Source organism: Uranotaenia lowii, chromosome 1 (assembly GCF_029784155.1).
Source record: "Uranotaenia lowii strain MFRU-FL chromosome 1, ASM2978415v1, whole genome shotgun sequence".
Lineage (NCBI taxonomy): Eukaryota > Metazoa > Arthropoda > Insecta > Diptera > Culicidae > Uranotaenia > Uranotaenia lowii.
This window is the reverse complement of record NC_073691.1, coordinates 137,643,598-137,661,988: the sequence shown is the minus strand read 5'-3', so window position 1 is coordinate 137,661,988 and position 18,391 is coordinate 137,643,598. Positions and strand designations below refer to the sequence as shown.

The window sequence follows — 18,391 nt, the reverse complement described above, 5'->3', positions numbered from 1 at the left end:
ATCAAACGAAATGTTATATAAAAAAAGTAATAAATTCAAAGCAACATTAAATATTTAAATTTCACTCCAAATATAAAGTTCAGATTCATGTTCTGCATTAAATTATTTAAATTATACAAAAAATATTCGCAGGAGTCCTCTATTTTCGTTTATTTATCCATAACAAACTAAAGTTTTCCAGTTTTAAGTTAAAATATATTATAGGCTCACATTTTTTGAAAACATGAATAAAAGATGTGGCTGAAAAATCAAGCAACCCAGCGCTTCCCTCTATTCAATGAGCACTAACAATCAATTGTAGTTTAGATATTTCCATATTTTTCAAATTATTCTATTCAAGAAAATTCTTTTTCATTTTTCAAAATCAAGCATCTAAGGTTTTCAAACAGTAATAAGAAATTTAGGCAACAAGAATCAAATCTGTCCACGAGGACATCATCGGAGAGGGGGGGTGGGGGTTTGCAAAATGTCCACGCTTGTCCACGGAAGGGGTAAAAAATCTCATTTTCCTAACCACGTGGTGTCTGAACTGCCCAAGGAAATTTAACACTTAAAGACTCAAGTCTTTTTTACTTCTAAAAAGGATCGAGATATATGTTGATCCGTCAAATAGGGCAGATTTTTTTTAATTGAAGAAAGGTGCAAATTACATGATTTCGAACAAACACATGCGAAAATCTTCTTGTTTTCTTCTATATAAGCGATTATAAAATATACTTCATGAAAGTTATAGAAGTCTATACAGAAAATAATATTTAAAGTATTTCTAATAACCATTTTCACTTCCATTCTTGACTTTTTCCAACGTGTCATTTAGATTGTCCATTTCCCGGCCATTTTCCTGATCCCGGGAATCGGGAAATCTGGAGGCCTATTTCCCGGGAATTCCCGGGATCCCGGGAAATATTCAAAAACATGTAAAATATATGCACTTTGTTTCAAATATACAAAGCTCATCGAACATTTCGTGCATACAAGCCCATAATTTGCTCAAAATGTACTCTTCATAGTGTTTTTCTTATTTTTAATCAAATAAATCAAACTGTTTTCAATGATGATAAATTTAAAACATTCAAATGAACTATAAAATCACCTGAATAAGTCAAATGAAAAATTCATTCATGAAATTAGGGGTTTAACACAAAAATTATCTTTGTTTGTGTTTGATTATTCCAACCTTTTTTCGTTTTTCTGAACATTTTACATATTTGCACCACAATTTATTCTTAATTTTTAATTTTTGAAATTCATTTGGCTTTCAAAGCCAGAGGTAAACAAGTCCATAAATGTTACTTTCGAGACTACCTGCCTTTCTCCCTACCTGCTGCGAAATTTTTCATATATTTTTAGAAGTGTTGTGAGTTATTGTTCAATGAAAACGGTGTGGAAATACATATTATCTTTTAAAACTTATTTATTTGAATGAAAAAAATTGCATCAAATGGCTGCAAAAAGTCTACTGCCACAGGAATCGGCATATTCTCAATGAGTTTTGTATGACTACATTTTCAAAAAGAACAATAAGAATGGTTCTGGAGGCTATCAGGCTTTTCCAGAGAAATAATTTCATAAATTTCGGGAATTCCCGGGAATGAAACTATGATTACCGGGAATCAGGAATTCCCGAATTTTTAAAATTCCCGGGAATTCCCGCCCGGGAAATCCCGGGACGGACACTCTAGTGTCATTCTATTGAAATTTAAAAGAAAATGAAGAATTAGTAGCTCAAAAGTTTATGCAAATACAAAATGCATAACCATTTGCTAGTGTAAATTAAGGCATTTTAAAGCAAATTAGTGATTTATTTCAAGTTTCCTCTACATTTTATTATGCAGCTCAAATGTACGAAAGATACATACATGCATATCAGGTCCACAAATCCTAAATCAACACTGTAGGTACCTCAAAAAAAGTTATTTAGTGATAATTGGTCCAGGAAATTGCGAGCTAAAGCTATTTTAGTTTGGCGGATAGACTTTTTTTCAATCTTAAGCCTTTAAGTGATTAACATATTCTTTTATTTTACAGACACCCCCATTTTGAAAATTCATAAGTACTCCTACTAGGAAAAGTTCTAAGATTTTCTAGAAATTCCAGCGTTTGCGAGTATTTTGCAACGGTTTTTTGCCGCTTGGGGAGGTGACCACCCCGATCACTGACATCCCCCCCTCCACCTCCAACCCTTATACGACTGCGCCTGTCTGCTCCAGCTCATAAACTTATAATTAGCAGATTGTTGAAGTGCCGCTTTCGATGAATCTTGCCAATACTAAGTAGAATTCATCCCTTTATACTATATGATAAGCTACTTTGGAACGCTTCGCCCAACATTTTTCCTTCGTTGGTTTGTTCGCAGAAAACCTTCAGAAATTTTTCGCAGCCACCGACAAACACGGATCAGCATCCTGGAAAAGCTGTCTGATAAGACTTTTCCCTTGAATGGCTGGTTGGTTTGGTGCCTTTTGTTCTTCGCAGTGATTCCTTTCTCGGTCTCTACTGCTCGCCCAAAAGGGCCGGTATCAGAGGGATGAAAGAGGGGAGAAGAGCGAGGAAATAAACCTTATTTAATCTGTATTCGTTGTGTTCTGCCAAACACAACATTAAATCTTCATCATGTTTTGTTAGCCCTCCATTGGCTGCCCGGTTTTATTTTCTGCCTTATTAATTCTGCATTGCTTTTTCTCAATTCTGCATTGCTGGGGGGAAATCAAGTGTTGAATCAGGTTGTTATTTATTTATAGAATTTATAGAATAAAAAGAATTCTTAAAAATTGTTAATGAAACAAGTTTGTTCGTACAGAGAATCGCGGATGCGATTTGCGGATATAAAGTCAAAAAAATTACACAACTTTTCGTGTCCACGGGTGAAATAAAAGAGGCATTTTATTGTACATATATCGAACATTACAGTTTTTCCCGCTCAAAATTATTACAAAATCACATAACTATCGTTAAACTGGCAACACTCAGCAAATAAACAAAATAGAAACGGTACAAGGGGTTATACATAAAATGTTGTGACGTTCATTACAAGGTGACCAAAATTGATGAGATTCATCAAAGTATTTATTCAAAAGTGCATTTTTACATCACGAGTTGAACATTAATCCGACGAGTATAGCCGAGTTAGATAACAACGACGAGTTATGAAAAAAGAGTTCGGTAATGAGTTGCATACAAATTTGTTTTCGTGATCTATCGGATATTTTTTCTCTTAAAACTAAACTTAAACTCAACTGTACTCGTTTACAACTCTTTACAATCTGACTCCTTATAACAATGATTCACGAAGCCTCGTTCTTGGTTGTTTTTGAAAATTTTAAAGTAAGTGTAGTAATCTATATATATATAAAAAGCAATTTCTGTGGGTTTGTTTGTTTGTTGGTTGGTTTGTCCTCTATAGACTCAGCCGTCTTAAGAGCTAGAGAGCTGAAATTTGGCATGGAAGCTCATTAGGAGTAGGAATGATGAAAAATGTTTTCAGACTTTGGGTTGATCCCTTCTGAAGGGGGTCGTCCATACAAGACAAATATTGTTTTCACGTTTTTCACGTTGTTTTTTGTCGGATCGTGATAAAAATTTGCACATGGGGGTTTTGAGGGATGAGAAATCGATTTCAGGTATGGAATTTTTGAACAGGGGTCAGCAAAAGGGATCGTCCATATGACCTTTTCAATATTTTTGTGATATTGACGTTAGTGTACATCAGATTGAAATAAAAATTTGCGCTCGGATGGTTTTAGGGATGGGCTATCGATTGCCGGTTTCAAATTTTGCGTAAGGGGTCAGCCAAAGGGGTCGTCCATATTCACTATTCACTATTTTTGTGATATTGACGTTATTATACATCGGATTCAGATGAAAATTGGTACACGAGAGTTTCGAATGACAAGCATTTGATTCCAGGAATCGAATTTAGTGTAAGGGGTCGGCAAAAGGGGTCGTCCATATCAACTTTTCAATGTTTCTGTGATATTGACGTTATTATTCATGGGATTGAGAAGAAAATTTGCGCTCGGATATTTTTAGAGACACGCAATCGATTGCCGGCATCGAATTTTGTATAAGGGACAAGTCAAAGGGGTCGTCCATATTAACTGTTCGCTATTTTTGCTGTATTGACTTTATTATACATCAGATTCAGATGAAAATTGGTACACGAGAGTTTTGAATGACGTGGAATCGATTTCAGGTATCAAATTCAGTTTAAAGGGCCGGCAAAAGGGGTCGTCCATATTAACTTTTCAATATTTTTGTGCTTTTGGCGTTATTATACATCGGATTGAGATAAAAATTTGCACATAGGAATTATTATGGACGAACAATTGATTCCAATTATCCAATTTTGGGTCAAGGGTCGGCCAAAAGGATCGTCCATATTAACTATTCCTTTTTTTTTTGCAATATTGACGTCAGGGCCGTAGGAAGAACCGACTCATGGGGGGGGGTTTGGTGACTTATTTTTACCTATGAATTTTTGTCTAACAACACACGAATAAAAAAATATTTTAAACAAATTATGTTTGTAACTATATGATTATTCATTTATAAGTATTCATTAATAGTTTTCGTATTAAATTGTAACTTAAGAAAAGACACGAATGCCACAAGAATGGTAAAGCGTCATTAATAAAATCTTAAAAAAAGTTACTTCAGAAAAGTTGTGCTTAGCCTAAAGGGTGAGCTAATTTTTTTTGTATGAAACCATTAGAAACAAAATATGAAATTTGTTTTCAACGATGGTTAAAATTTTTGAATTTGTTTAAATGTCTGGTTGATCAAAGTTATTTGATTTGAGCATAAAATAAATTCTTTTTAGGGTAGCCTTTAATTTCTTAAAAAATTATATATTTTTAACTCAAATAAAAAAAGCCCAATCCTCAACACTTTTTTGCAAATTCCAAAATTTTAACCTTTTATGAAAATAAATTAAATTTTCAAAAAAAAAACAGTATGAGATAAAAAAAATATTTGGGATCAAGTTTGCTTGAGGCAATCTTGAACTAAATTTATGATTTTAGTTTGAAATTTGGCTTTAAACAAGCTGCAATATTAATATGTAATGTTAAACAAAACACCGAAAAAATGAAAAATCTGTGCAAATTTTTTAGGTGAAGATCAGGTACAAGTTTCTTAAATAGGAAATATTTTTCATAAAGAATCAATTCCATACTAAAAATCCTGTGGATGATTCTTTTTTAAATATAATTTGAAATATTTTGCATGAATCAAAACTTAGAAAATCTACTAAAATTTTACTTGACATTTGTGATTTTCAGCTGAATTGTGTGTACAAACTTATTCTGATAAAAACCTTTGAAATCTGTTAATGCTCTCTTGAATTTCTCAACAATTTTATGTTGATTGAAAAACTCATTCACAAGCTAAATCTTTTTCTGAATTTTGAATCTGGATTCTAAGCCTGAATTCAAAAATGAATCTGTTTCCGAATTTCTTTACGAATTCCAAAATGTACAAAAAAAAATACGATTTCCGAATATTAATTCCAGATCAGAATTTCATGAGCCAAATCTTAGAGCCCTCATTCATGAATCGATTATTTAAATTCTGTAGTGCTGGTTCAATCTTAATTCATTATTTTAATTATTTATTTTTAATCTGATTCAAAATGTGAATTTCGAATGATGAATCAGAATCTGGTTTTCAATTTTGGGTCGCCACATAGAAGCTTCAAATTTTGTGTTAGAATAAAGTTTAAGAACTTCAAACTTGAATATAAAACAAATTTCTTCGATTTCCATATTCGGAAAACTATTATCAAAATATTGAAAATGCATTTTATTTCCGAAAACATAATTCAAATTTGATATGAAATGTAAAACCGAATTTGAACAAGGATTTCAAAGCATTTTTTCATTCCTAATTTCTTGTGATTATTCGAATTGAAAGTCAAGAATCCTAAACTTGATACAAAATCAGAAATACGAAAATATCTAGAAATACAATTTTGGTTTTAGGAATATTGAACCAGAACCTCCAAAATAGGTTTAATTTAAAATTTTATATTCAGACCTGAATTTCTATGATAAGGTTGCCAAATTGACCGGTTTTAACCAGATTCGCCCGAATATTTAATATAAAATTTGGGAAAGTCCGGTCAGACCCGGTTACCCAGATTTTATTGGAAAACCCGGATTTTGCTCTTAAAAAGAAAAACAGATTGTGTTGTAATTTTTTTTATGCGTCCAAAACTATTGCAGCAAGTTTCAAAAAACTATCATGAAAAGTTTTTCAAGTTTTTTTTTTAGATTTTTGATGAGCAACTCCTAAGTTTTGACCTTAATTGCCCGGTTTTGCCTGAATTTGGTCGACAATTTTGATATCAAATACGCGGATTTTGCCAGGTTTTTATATAAAACAACCCAGATTTGTCCGGCCCGGATGTCTGCTGAAAAAAAATAAAAGAAAAACCTTATTCTATGAACAAGTGAGAAAATTTTGACAAACTGTAGCTGAGTTTTGAACTTGAAATAGATTTTTGAGGTTTTTGTATATATTAGTTAAGATAGTCACTCTTGAATATCTTTGCTCTATTATCATAATTTGATTAATGATTTAAAATTTTTAGTGTAGAGTAGAATACCTCGCTTGCTTATTTGGACCCTCATGGGGGGGGGTTTAACCCCCAAAACCCCCCCCCGTTCCTACGGCCATGATTGACGTTATAATGCAATGGATTGGTTTGAAAATTTGCACAGAGTAGTTTTGAGGGAAGGACAATCGATTTCAGATATCAAAGTTTGTAAAAAAGGCCACTGAAAGAGGTTGATTTTTTTGGCAATTGTTCTGTTTTTATGCAACGATCGAGTCGAAATTTATATAAGGGTTTGGGGCAGTCAATTGATTTCTGATTTCAATATTTGTTTCAAACGACAAAAAGAGGGTCTTCTAATTTACCTGTTAAATTTGTATTTGCTATAATTACTAGAGTCTATATCGCATCGAGACGAAAATTCGTAATTGGGGTTTTTTCTCACGGTCAATTGATTCTTATTTCAAATTTAGTAGCATACGACAGAAAAAGTGATCATCCATATAACGTGTTCAAAATTTTTGCAATAATTACTTAACAATGCATTTGGAAATGCATCTGGAAAATGCTTGGCAATTGACATTTATTCAAACCGTTCATAAAATATTCTTAGTTGAAAACGAAACGGAGTTCGTATGGGACCAGCTAGTATAATGATATAATGATCATATGCCCTTTTGTGATGTTCGTTCAAATTTCATATTCATGTAATGACCGACATGTCTCAAAAAAGACTGTTTGAGGAACTTTTTAGAACTTCAAGTCCATGGAAGGCTATTTGAGACCCAATTTGTAACTTTTAAGTTGAGTGGGAGCGATTGCGTGTTACAAAAAGGCTATTTACAGAACTTTCTGGAACTTCAAGTCCATAGAAGGCTATTTGAGACCCAATTTGTAACTTTTATACCGAATGGATGTGATTGACATATCACAAAAAGGCTATTTAGGTAACTTTTTGGAACTTCAAGTCCATATAAGGCTATGCGTGTCGTGACTAGCAAATGCAAACTACTATCAATAGAATATTTACAACCAAGAAATGCACGACACGCATCATTATTTCGTCTGTCGGCTTCGCTCTCTGCCCGAATCACCACCCACCGTACTTACTCGGAGAGCAAACAAACACGTTTTGCTGGACGCGGTGCTTGTAGTTCTAGAAATTCAGGAATGATTTTAGATTTATAATTTTCATATTTTTGGGAAACCTCACAGCGTGATTTGTTGCACCTCACTAGAATGTAGATTAAGGGTCTAACACTTTCAAAAAATCGATTTTTTTATTTTTTTATTTTCTTATTGTAAAACATTTAAGAATGTTGTGTCAAATTTTCAAGTCAATTGAAGCAAAACTGTAGAAGTTATAGGCCTTTATCTCCTCCTATCTAATACTGCAAGAAAGCAAGAGCAGAAACTTCAAATGCGTTTTTCTCGAAAGCACATTTTTAAAGTCCGTGGACATCGTCATTTGAAAACTACTTATCCGATTCTTTTCAAATTTGGAACATATTTTCTACATATAAAATACCAGACCCCAACGTTTTTCTTTTTCGATTTTTTTACTTTGGGGAGATTTTACAGGTGAAAAATTTTTAAGTGAAAAATCGTAGTTTTTATTTCAAACAGCCACAAAAATTTAATAAAAATATTTTTAAGTGAAATAAAAACGTTGGGGTCCAGAAAAACATCTATTAAAAATATTTTGCTCTGATTTTTTGACATCAGATGATTCTGTGCTGAGATACAGTGTCCACCGCAAATCCTGTTTTCTAAAAGGCATCCTCGAAGGTGCTCCGTCACCGGCTCATTTTTCAATATTTCTCTACGAAAAAATTACTAAATGTTCTTTTAACAATGCTTTGTATAATGCCAAAAATTTGAATACATTTGTTTGAACGATAGCTCTAGAAAAAAATCGTGAAAATTATGTTTTTTTATACCCGTTAGACCCTACCCCCCCCCCCTTAAATTAGCTTTCCAATGAATATACTTTTGATTGGTCAAAACAAAGTAAAAGCACTGAAAATCCGGGTACAACCTGACGGTGGACCACAAAAACAGATGAAATTTCAATTTGTAAAAAAAATTGCGCAAAGTAGTGAACTTTGAAAAATTCCAGTAAATTCAATTTTTGTTGCATCAAAAATCTAAAGACAGCAAAATGTTGGAATTTTAATACATTGTGTAGTCATATTTTTTTCAAAACTCTACCATCGCTCAAACAGTATTTACTAGCAATCGAATGAAAGGTTGGGTTTTTAGACCACTTTTTTGAACTTTTTGTGACCATATCATTGAAAAAAAATTTAAAAAATATTTCTTGTCTTCATGATGTAGGCATTAACTTCGGCTTTCATATGCATAAGGCAAATAGTTTTTTGGACGTGCAATATATGAACTACAGCAGTTTTCGTGAGGCATGTTTTTTCGGATTTTTTTTTCTTTCATGCTGAATAACGATAGAACTTGTAACTTTAGCTGTATATAATGTTCTAAACATATTTTACTGACATTACAAGGTTTCTTTTGATGTTAGTTTTGTTCAAATCGGTCTAACACGTCAAAAGTTATAACGATTTGAGCTTGTGGTGTCAAATTGACACCACAAGTGCTGATTAGGGTAATGAAATATAATGCGGATGAGGGTTAAAAGAGCTTTGTTTTTTTTTTCAGATTACCGCAGAGGAATATTATAACCTGAAAGTGGTCAAAGGTAAGCTATCATGTTATTTCTTTATTCAAATGGAATGCCAGATTTAAGATTTAAATTTTGTTTTAAGTTTTTATCGATATATTATGAAGATGATTACTGAGCTGGGCACTGGAGGGTTTAATGATTTAGCAGTACCGAATATAGTGTGTGCTCATGAAAGATAGCAACCGCAAAAATTATGTTTTGAGCGTGGATGTGGCAGCTTTGCGTGTGCCACAAATCCCAGTAAACAAAATTGAACAAACCCGAGGAAATTCTCCAGAGTTTGCTTTCGACTAACAATAGTTATTATTGGATAAACGGATACTTTTCATGTGGTTTTAGCTGGCAGGAGCATCGTGATTACCCATGAATAGAATTTTCAGATAATACGATAATTTAGACAAACGAACATAATCGCTCAAGTTAAGCTCCTTTGCAATTGTTTGCTCATAATACGGGAGATTGTGATGTTTGATTCAACGTTCGGGAAGTAGAATTTCATTGCAATTTGAAGGTCTTGATTTGATCTATTGCATTCAAAAGACAATCATTACGTATTTACCGGTACATACTTTTTTAGATTGCCATTTGATTTTGGATTTGAAAAGAGTTCACGTAGCACATTAAAAAAAACAAGATTTTTAAGTTTATGACACGCGCAATACATGTTGCTTAGAACTACTTGTATCCAATAATCTTGAATAAAAACAAATCAAAATTTAGGGCCTCTAAGTTAAACCTTTCTTTTTTCTAGTGTTGGAATCAAGTTAAGTAATCAAGTTTATTTTATAAATTTAGCAAAGTTTTGATAACTTGAAAGTTTCATTACGTCAATACATTAGACTGATTCTATTTGGGGTCATTTTTGAATTTCTCAAAAATGGCTCTAAAAAGCTTCGCTTAGGTTCAAAACTCATCCGTTATAAGCTGTTTAACAGGGGTGTGTCTTCTGGAATTGATAAACAATAAATTCAATCGACATCCTGCTTGCGCCTCGAAAAAAAAGAAGTTATTCCTTGCTAGGCACCAAGCAGTGATGTCAATTGAATTTATTGTTAATCAATGCCAAAAGACATACCCCTGTTAAACAGCTTATAACTGTTTTGCCTTATAAGATGCAAAGTGAAGGTCTTCGACAAAGTTGTTCAGCAGAAAATTTCCTTCGGAGATTTCATAAATTGGCATAAAAACTATAAGCAAACGCTAAAAGTTCAAACTTACTCATGTAAACGTTATCGTAATCCGGGGAAAGATAACTTTTTTCAATATGTTTTGATTATTTTTTCTGTGAAGGGGAATGTGAAATGTTTTATATTTTTAAAACCAATACTGGACTCCTATAAACGTATATCATGGATGCAGAAATTTATTTGACTACTCCAAATTTGATCAATAAATCGTTTTCGTCTCTGTTCTGAATTTGATGCTTTGGGGTGACATTGATCAGTTTCTATTCTGGCGGTTTTAACGAGTTTTCTTGATCATAAAGGATAAAAAAACACCTTCATAATATTTACATATGCTAGTTTATCAATTCAACCTTGATTTTTAACGTTTTATTTTAAAAATATTCATAATCGAAAAAGAACTATGATGCTGCCTACATTTAGGGGCAAAAAAATTTTTTTTTTCAGGGATTTTCATCATATTGGATGATTCATCCCAACCAATTATATAATTACAAAATAGTTTGAGCTTTTAAATACAAATGAAATATTACCTTCACACATTCCCCTTGGCCCTCCCACTATTTCCATTTTTTCTTCAAATTTAACGATTTGAATGGTTCCTATCCATTTGTCAAATACGGGCTTACTCTTGGAAAATTTCCTTATTTTTTCAATATAAAAAATTCACCATTAAATGACTATAAAAAAAAGCACTATAACTGTTCATATACAAAGAAAAAAAATTGTTCTTTCACATTAAACAACCCGTTTGCTTCTAAATCCTTTTTGGTATCATCAGGAGAGCTGTTTGTTTACGAGACCTAAAAATAGATACTTTTTAGATAGATTTTTACAAACAGAAAAAAATTCAAATTCAAACCAAACCAAATTTTTCTTATTTGATACTCAATAATTCAAACTATACACTGAGTTTTTGATAAAATTTTGGAAAAGTTTATTGTTGGTCAAATTTACCCCGGTGATCAAAGTTACCCCGTTTTACGGTAACACGCTTTAGGATGTCTAGATTAAGGTAGCCAACAAACAACAAAACGTTTTTTTTTTTTGAGTAAGTTTAATTAACAAAAATCATGTACGGTTTTTTGAAGCCAAAAGTGCGATTTGAAATCTGTCGATGAGTTTCGATGAAAAACAATTTTTAATTCATTTTTTTTTTTGATTTTTGTTAAGTAATTTCTGGGTTTTGAAAAAATATTCTACGATATTGCCAGGATTTTTGGTCGGCAATTTGAAATCAAATGCCGGATATTGCCAGGTTTTTATATAAAATTTATACATTTATATAAAACTAGCAGACCCGATAAACTTCGTCTTACCCTGTTAAATTTGGCGTCCATTTTCCATTTTTTCTTCGCTGATTACCTTTTAAAATTTATGAAATATTGAGTTGTTAATCGTCTTGCTTTTGTGAACATGTTCTAGTTTTTTTTTTAAATTTCCCTCATTTCTGTTTACTCGATTGTCCCGCTTAATTCTATCGAAATAAAACCTAACAATTTCAATTCAGTTCTACGGGTCTTTCCTTAAATAAACAAATTAATAACCTTCAATAAATCTTACATGCAACTTTCATGAATACTTTTTTATAAATTTTTCATTCATTCAGTTTTTTTGTTTATCAAGGAATGGTCAGGTTTCAGGTTCTTGTCGCAAAATGGTTTTATTTTTTCAGTTAGATGTTATCGTCCAACTTGCAAGCCTATTGCAAAAAAAAATCACTTTTTGTAACTTTTTCCATAAATAATTGTATGTTGATAATATGTATGTTTCATTTATTATATACCATTTCGATGATTTATTCCACTTTGTTCGAAATAACATTAAGGTTTGAATCGAAATCAAAAGTTTCTCATTTATTGTATTTTATTGCATATGAAAGTTTATGAAAATAAAATTTTGAATATTGGGACAATTTTCGGAGTATTTGGGAGCTAAAAGCGCTGCGTTAGGATTAATATTCCTAAAGCAGCACTTTTAGCCCCAATTAGTTTTGGGACAGCTTTTTGTTCACCATCCTCACCCCTCGAAGTAGTTTGAATTAATATACATATTTTCACCAAAATCATGTTCAAAAAGTTTTTCTAGATACTGAACTTATAGATATGACACATTTCAACTTGAAGTGTTCCCAAACAGCATTCGCCATGGCATGAAATCTGGCGATCTTGTATACTGCAATCTACGTTTTTTATATTGATTAATGAAAAAAAAAGCAAATTACATTCCTATGAACTTTAACCCAATGAATCAAGGAAACGATTGTTATTAAAAATAGAAAAAAAATATGTTTTTAATTGAAGATCGAAATGATGTTTTGATTTCAAAATTTCCTGAACATTGTTGGTGGGGATCTGCGATTTGATTTAAGCATTTTCAAGATTCAATAACATTTAATTGAAAAGCAAATTAAAAAATCTAAATGGTTCGAAAAGAAATAATCTGTTCAGGCTACGATGGATCTCTCAATAGAGGAACACCGGGTATGATAACAGTGAACCTGTAAACAGTTTTTCGGTAAATAATTTTAGGAAAAGTTGAGTTTGTTTAGTCACATTGTTTATTTGGTCCCAACCATTTATAAATTAAGAAATGATGTATACATTTTATGTAAATTTTAAACGTTTGCATTCGCTCTAGTGTACCTTTTAACTGGAAATTCTTCTTAGATTATTGATAACTTACACATATGGTTGCAAAAAATTCTTTGCATTCGGCCTTTAAATAAACATCAATCCTATTTAATCCTTCTTAAAGGACAGGCTCTTGTTCAGTACATGTGTCTGTCCATTTTCAACGGAATTTGTTGTTGTTCTGTAAATTTAAAGGCTCTTGATTTATCTTCAGTTAAGCACATTTGTACATGTTCGAAAAATGTTTCTAGGCGTATTGGATTATTCAATCGTTCGTAAATCTTCCCACTTTCTTTTTTCAAACGTCCGCAAAGAATCATACCATTTTTTCATATGCAGCAGTATCAAATTTATGTTTTTAGACAACCATTGCTGATTCAATTAACATGAAATAAAAACAGTTTTAATATTTAAAACCGTTTTGATTTGATCGGTAAAATATCAATCTGGGTCACATCTAGGCTTCATTTATTCATATAAGTGCTGTACAAATAAGCTAGGAATCGAGAAGAAAAAAACACATCTAGGCTTCATATAGCCGCCACATGCGTTGAAAGTATGCTTGGTTGAGAAATAGGCGCCCAAATATTCCCACTAATCAGTATGCTATGCCCTAGTTACTATCCTCTCACGACGTTTGTTCGCGACGCCTCGGCCCTAGAGACGAATAACAAACCGCCCGCCCGGCGCCCAAAGTAACGAAAATCTCGAAAAAATGGATGTCATGACTTTTATTTGATTAAAAAAACTACAAATTTAATTTTTACGGACAATTGAGGTGACTTTTTGTTAACTTTATTCGATATAAACCGATTCGCATGGCTACAGAATATTCGAAAAATAATTTCATTCAAATCGTTTTGGTCATTTCGGAGGAGTAGTACTACAAACACCGTTACAAGAGAATTTTATATAATAGATTTGAAAAAAAATCTGGCAACCTTAGTCTAGAATGTTCCTTATTGACTGGATATAGCCGATTCGTCCTTTGTCGATAACCGGTTCAGTAAGTGCAAAAATTTATTGCGAAACTGTTAGTTATTTCGACAACAACAAAAAATTATCACCGGTACAATTTATATGGTTTGAATTTTTTCGGTGAGTGAAACAACTTTTTTTATTTTTAAATTTACGTAACGTTTCGGGTTATTCTGGAGGACATCTGATGATGGGAGAAAAAAAGTAACCCGAAACGTTACGTAAATAAAAAAAAGTTCTTTCACTCACAGAAAAAAGTCAACAAGCAAAAATCGTATAAAATAAAGGAAGTGAAATTCTGTCCAGTCAAAAGTAACTCTTATAGCATTTATCTAGCAATAAATTGAACCCGTTTATTCAAGATTAGTTTTATTATTGATTTGTTAATATACTATCACACCTTTTCGAAAACTGGGTACTTGAAAATTTGATTTGTAACTTTTGAACGGCGCAATAGATGACACTGTTTCGAGTCAACTTTTAACGTATTTTTGGATGTCAGCATTTGAAATTTTACATACTTTTTTAAGGACTTTTTGTTTGTGCTTTTCCATCAACTAAGAGGTTCCAAAAGTGTTAAAAAAATTAGTAATCTTACTTAAGATCAATTTCTTTCAAGCATTCAATAGGAAAATTAAAGAGATAAAGATTTTTATCTCATCATATCATGTCTCCTAGAAAAACAGCTATTTTTTTTAAAGCTTTTTGATGAAAAACAATCGAAATATAATATAGGCTGCGGCCGATTTGTGATCAGTTGGTAAAAGATTTACTGATTGAGACCGATCAAATGAATCTAAACTTTTATATGATTGATGAATTCTTGCGAGCAATTTCCATATTCTGATTTATCAAACACTTTTTTATTCTTTATCGATTTAAGGAAAGTATCAACCGAACTAAGTCAAGCTCAGTTTGGTAAAGGCTTTATATTTACTGCAATCAAAAATTTCGAATTCGATACGGTTCGAGGCGGCTGTCGATCTGGACACTGCAGCTCGTAAAATTTGAATGCGGATGATTTTTTTCCTTTTCCTGGAATCTTTTTTTTTTCAAAGCTCTGTGTCCGCTCTGGGTGGAAAATCTGTCATTCCATGGAACCTCAACCTACGATGATAATTCGTGGAGAAAAAGCATCATCAGTGAGTTTCTCGTCGTGCTTCTGGGAGCTATTTCCATGCGAATGCTTTCAGTCTGATTGGTTGGATTAGTGAGAGGGGTTGAAAGCGGTTGTCGAGTCGACTTTGAAATGGTGATGGTGACCGGGGAAGTTTGTTTTGATGTGCACCGATGAAATTGGTTGTATGAGCAATTTGCTTTCAGCTATTTTGCCTAGTAACCGAGGATAGTAAATAAATCAAATTGGAAACGGACGAAAGCGAAAGTTATAACAGTAACAGGACATACAGGTCCCCTCAAGGTTTGGAAGGACTCTGAAAATTTTAAAAAAAAATCTCATACAAGTACGCACAACAATTATTTGTTTCAATTTACGATAAAACTTTTGAAGTTGGCGCTTTCTTTCGTCTACCTACTCAGGATTTTTCAATTTTGTTAGAAACTACGAAAAGGCTCTTGAAAAATATCCAATACCGGAAAAATCCTCATTGCTATTAAGAATTTTTCCACCTTAAGACATCTCTGCTCCAGGAGAGATAGCGTAAATATGTCGTTAGGAAAAAAAAATGAAGAGAATTACGACAATTTACTTTTGTCAATTGTTTATGTTGTTTGTATTGCATCATTAGGGATTTTTTTTTGAAAATTATGATTTTTATTGGTTTTTGTAGAAATGGCTTTTGTATATGACAACATCACTTATAAAAAAAATAATAGAATTTCGATCAATTCCCAAGTAACACCGATTAAGCTAATTGGATTTTATGATTTTTATATTGTTTTATAAAGACTTTTCCATAGCATCCAACTTTTAAAACGGTTTTATTGTTACATAGGAAATGCTTCATTTATTGTGTGTTTTAAAAGAGCCCTGAAAGTTTTGCTAAAACTTGAATTAAACACTATCTTGAGAGTGTTGTAAAAAAATTGCAAAAGATTCAATAAAACACATACTTTTCTTTCCGGCTTTCTTACAGAAAGACATAGCGAACGGTCAGTTGGGGATATCATTAATTAAGGGTCCAAGACCCCACTTTATATATACCAATCGACTCAGCTCGACGAGTTACGAAGACGTCCGTGGATTTGTTTGTTCCATTGAAATGTTTTTACCACCCCTTACCCCCCAAAAATTAGACAAAAAGTTCATCAAACAGCCAAAAATGGATCCCACCCCAATTAACAATTTTAGCTTTATTATGGTCAGCAAAATTTCGTTTGGACTATAGCATTAATCTTCATAAAAAGCTAAAGCGCATTCTATAACATCACCTGGACTATAATAAAGCCAAAATCAATGTCATCAATCAGCTTTTAAAAAGCTATTATTAAACATGTTAGGAATTTTTGTTTTTTTCCGATTCTGTGAGTTCTCGGAGTTTTATTTTTATTTTTTCCAGCAACCATAATGGTTGATGAATGATGATTGCATTATTGAGATGTGATCTGGTAGAATTAATAGCCAAAATACCAATGTTTTAACCATATTATGAGCCTCTTTTGTACTGCCATTCAAGATTTTAGGTAAAATGTGTATGAAACAGTATCTTCAAATAAATGCGCCTCGTCAAATCTGATGGTCAATCATGATGGAATTGATGGAAAATGGGCCTGAAAAAATATTTTCCAATGCTTGCGTTGTGAATCCATCAACATGGCGTCATTTTGTGCCCTTCGATTTTGCAACCAACATAGCGTTAGGGGCTGTTCACTAATTACGTAAGCACATAAGGGAGGTGGGGGGTTTTCACATTTGCTTACGATCTCTTACTAGGGGGGTAGGGGGGGTTTCCAAAAATCTTACGTAAGAAATGTAACATTAAAAATTCATCACAGCCACAGCCATACGAAACCATATTACTCAGGTTTTTTTTTACTCACTACCTATTTGTTGGTAAATTTTGATGTTATGTTATTAATCTCTGAATCTCTTTAAATTAATAAAAAAAATGGCAGGTTCTATTAAATTTATAGATAACCAATTTAAACCAACATGCTTTAAAAACACTAAATCACATTATTAAAAAAGATTGTCACTTTTCACTTCCATCAAAACAATCTTTTTAATTGAGAAATTTAAAGAAACAAAAAGGAAAATGGCGCGTTGTGACACCACGAGTTGAATCCATCATATTTCGAAAATGACTTCATCCATAAAAAATCTTTAAAAATCAATATTAGGCGCATTAAATAATGAATTTCTAGACAGTTTTTTCAGTGATAGACACTACCTACTATACATTTTACTAGCGATTTAACAAAAACTTTATCGCTTACCGCTGAATGAGTCTGAGCTTTTAGGTTAGTAGACAACGTGATTGTCGGTAAACATTTTTGCCATAATTCTAGAAGTGTAGAATTTTTTTTTTTAATTTTCATGATTTGCAGGTAAGAACATAACAATTTTTTATGGTACCTTGTGCTAACCTGATCTCTCTTTTTTAAATCGGTACTTATATTTTATGTAGTTTTTTCGATTGTGGAAATTACTGAAAATTATTGTTACCTATTTTACAAGCTTTTTTTGATAATAACGTGTCAATTTCTCAAAGATTAAAAAACGTAAGATCTTACAAGGGGGGAGGGGGGGTTTTGAAAAATCTTACTTTGTCTTACCAGGGGGTGAGGGAGAGTTGAAAAATTCCAAAATCGTGCTTACGTAATTAGTGAACGGCCCCTTAGTCAATTCGATTTGACGTTTCTCTCGCAAGCCAACCAATTACACGCTTAGGATGAGTTCCTCATTTCTGAGTTGTTAATCCTTAGTAAAGTAAATGAGGACAGACATTTTAAATAAAATCGGATTGGTTGTTAATCACCCGTGGAATAAATCATGAGTTAAAGTCAAATTTCGTTGTCTGACGCCATCTTGAAATCCAAGATGGCGGCTTCTGCTGATCTTTCAAATGTTGTAAATGATTTGAAATCGCATGAAACCCCAACAAAATGGGTATTGGATGAAAGGGCTAAACGAGTAGAAGTCGAATTTCGTTATCAGACGCCATCTTGAAATCCAAGATGGCGGCATCCGCTGAAATTTTTTAAAGTCGCATTAAACAACCACTATATGGGTATTGGTTGAAAGGGCTTAAACTAGAAGAAGCTGATTTTTTTCTTTTCGACGCAAACATGAAATCCAAGATGGCGGCTTCCACTGAACTTTAAAACGCTGTTAATCACTGAAAATCACGTTGAACTCCCACAATATGGGTATAACTTGAAAGGG

The 18,391-nt window shown here is 32.6% G+C and overlaps 1 protein-coding gene across 1 annotated transcript in view; it reads left to right on the top strand.

Moving 5' to 3' along the window:
- LOC129740249 (pyrokinin-1 receptor-like) overlaps positions 1-18,391 on the top strand; it is a 188,502-nt gene that overhangs the window by 55,676 nt on the left and 114,435 nt on the right. The window contains exon 2 of the mRNA XM_055731858.1: positions 9,227-9,266. The gene's annotated coding sequence lies outside the window, so the exon portion shown is untranslated. The remainder of the gene's footprint in view (positions 1-9,226; positions 9,267-18,391) is intronic.